Raw genomic sequence first — 3,515 nt, 5'->3', positions numbered from 1 at the left:
ACTGCTCGATTCATGGTCAAATTTGATTTTTTACTTTTACTAGCTTTTCTCTTTTCAAATGTAGTACTTCACCTTCAATTGCTGCAACAAACTTTGTTAGAAATGGACAATATTTGCATGAAAATGAGATTATAACCTTAATATTTAACTTTAAACTGTGTAAAAAATCATAAAAAGGTGTTTTTACCTCTCATTTACCATTTCATTTGCATTTTGCTTGTTGGAGCTCTGGAGGTGCCTCTTCTTCCTTGATTTTCACCAGCTGATTCCGGGAGATTCCGTGGAAGATTTTCGGCGCCGTTTGGACCAGGTAGGAGCTAAACCTTAGCCATTCACTTTCATGGTTTCCTTTTTCAGTTTCATGCACATTTTTCAGGGTTTCTGAGCCTCAGGGGTTTCATCAAGGCGCCCTGGCATCAGCGCAGGTTCTCCTTTCGAAACCTGCGCTGCATGTCAGGTTGTCTTAAGGCAGACTGCGCCTCAGCGCAAGGGAGAGACTCTCCGCCTGCGCTGGGCCTAGAAAAACTGATCCCGCATGTGATTTTCGATGATTTTTCGCCAGTTTTTCATCAAAATTAGGAACTTACTCCTTCTCTTGTTTGCTTGCAGGAAACTTTTGAACAAAATGTCCCTTACATGGCGAGAACGAGAACATGAAGCAGAGGACATGGTTGCACTCCATGACTCGGTCACGGTGAACGCGCTTCGGAACTGTGGCCTACTGAAGTTCTTCCGTATCTCTAGCATGAGAGCACAGATTTCTTTACTGCAGTATATGCTTGATGCTTGGGATCCCGTTAACCAAGTGTTCCAGATTAGGGGGAAAACCATCCCCTTGACCATAGAGGACATGTACTTCTTGACTGGGTTGTCAAGGCGGGGTGCCCTCATTTCTTTGTCAGGTACGGCTCGAGGGACTAATTCCACCAGAGACTATATCCGTCAGTATTGCCGGGAAGGTTCACAGCCGAGCAAAGATGGCAAGATCAATATCCGTGACATCACTGACAGGTCTCTTAGGTCCATTCTGTTTACCATTGGTAGGATGGCCGGTAGCGCAGCTTTACATGTTGCCAACAGATCTTACATGCAGCACGCCTTGGAGTGTCTCCAACCGAAAGTGTTTAACTGGTGTGATGCAGTACTTGTTAAGATGAAAAGTCAATTGACCAAGGTAAAGGACGGGAGGCTGAAGAACTTTGGATTTGGTTCTATTCTGACTGCCTTCGCCTTGGAGAAAATCCCATTGATGCAGCCTCAGTACATCATACTTGACTTGCCTTCTCCGACCGAGCCACGCATGCAGAGGTGGGTTGACCACATGTCCCGACATGCCGGTCAACCTCAGATTACTTTCACTGAGGCCTTCTTTAGGTGGTTCGAGCGTCAGGAGATGGTTTTTTCTGAGTATCCATATGTAGGTATGGACTACCGAGGTGATCCGGATTTGGTGCTACCGGATGGCGAGCAATGGGGCGCTATTGGTAAAATTTCTGACCATATCATTGTTTATTGTTTTTACTCATGATGTTATTGTGCAAAACTAATCAAACTCTTGGGTGCATGCAGATGTTGGTCCTGTTCGTCCAGCAGCCCGTCCACGATCGCCAGCTACTGCCCCAGCAGCAGAGCCTGCTAGGAGAGTTGTTATTCGTGACCTTGGTGATACTGAGACACTTACAGCTGTGCAGGAGCAGGTTGAGAACCTTACTCGTGGTCTTCCGGATGTACAGATTGACGAGTTACCTTTACAGTTGCAGCGGCACACTATTGGCGTGCCTAGACGATGGACTCGTCTCTTGCGCATGATTGCACAGACCGTGACGTACTATCATGAGCACCACTAGGCTAGGGTGCCCCCTAGCATCTTTTTGAGTTCTAGGTCATACGACCAATTTTGTTTTGATTACAGCACATCATGTACAAACTATAAACAGCTTTATATATTTTGATTTTCGGGGTTTATTCTGGTTTATTTGTGATCCACTTGTATAGCACCAATGCATCTCTTTTTATATATGTCGTAAATGTCTATCTAATACATAGTTTGCTAATGAATATGTTAATGTGTTCAAGTTTCTGGAAATATGTTGGTATTGAATTGAATCAAACTCTCTTTCCAAAATCTTAACCCTTAGAAACATTCGATTAATAGTTGGATTGCGGACTGAATATATACCAGTGAGTTGTAGTATCACAAGCTGTGAGTCTAGCCTAACAATTAGTCGGCGTATACCATGAGCGATGGTATCAGAGAGGAGGTCAATCAACGCGCTATACTCAGCGATGTTGTTCGTTGACTGCCCAATACACACACCTCTGAAACTCACTAACTCGCCGCTTGGATCAAAAATGGCCCAGGCTGCGGAGGACAAATTCCGTGTACTACGACTCGCTCCGTCGGCGTATCCTACATATGTCTCAGAAAAATTCGACATCTGCAACAAATGAGAAGGGTGGATTACTAAACCGAAACAAACACTTTAGCGAAAACAAAATACAACAAAAGCACTCAGGTTACTATTCAGGCATAGTAACGCTTGAGGTACAACCCGTTGCGGGGTTGCGCCAGTGGTATCCCGTCATAATCCATTAACTCGTAGGCTCCTTTTGCTAACACCCTTTTAACAATATAGGGACCCATCCATAAGGACTTAAATTTTCCTGCTCCTAATTTGTCGGATTCTTGGTCGTAAAGCAAAACCAAGTCACCCTCAGAGAAGATACGAGGTTTGACATTCTTGTCAAACTGTGCCTTGACTCATTTCTTATGGGCTTCGCTCGCCAAAGCGGCGTCACGACGGTTTTCATCCAACTGGATCAATTCCAAGAAACGAGCCTCTTCTTCTGAGGTTCCGGGGAGGAGGTCAATTGCGAGTTTAAGAGACGAAATTTCGCACTGGATCGGTAAGACTGCCTCCAGGCCATACACCAATTGGAATGGTGTGAACCCAGTGGCGTTCTTTACCGAGGTTCGGTAAGCCCACAATACTGAGTACAGGAGTAGGTGCCATCTTCTTTTGTGAACCCCGATCATCCTTTGCAACATACGCTTCAGGACCTTGTTGATTGCCTCAACTTGTCCGTTGGCTTGTGGATAATATGGGGTAGAGCTGTCGTGAGATAGCCCTAGTTTGGCAGCTAATTCAACCATCATGTGATTGCGAAAATGCGATCCATGATCTGTCACTATAGCCTGCGGAATGCTGAACCTGGCGACTACATGATTAAAAAAGAAAAGGGCAGCTGTTTCACCAGTGTTATCCAATGTAGGCATCGCCTCGGCCCATTTGGTAAAATAGTCAACAGCGACTATAATATACCCATGCCCCCCAGTCGAGGTGGGGTTACATTGCATGAAATCGATGCCCCACTTGGCGAAAGGCCCAACAGCAACTATAGGCTGCAAAGGTGCGGGCGGTCTCCTGGTTTTGCTATCAAAGATCTGACACGCATGGCAACTTCTGACAGCTATTATGCAATCTTTAAACATAGTTGGCCAGAAATATCCTGCT

This window comes from Pinus tabuliformis, chromosome Q, assembly GCF_031772625.1.
Source record: "Pinus tabuliformis cultivar Carrire ecotype Pingquan chromosome Q, CPIR1, whole genome shotgun sequence".
Taxonomy (NCBI): Eukaryota; Viridiplantae; Streptophyta; class Pinopsida; order Pinales; family Pinaceae; genus Pinus; species Pinus tabuliformis.
Note: the sequence above shows the minus strand (reverse complement) of the source record.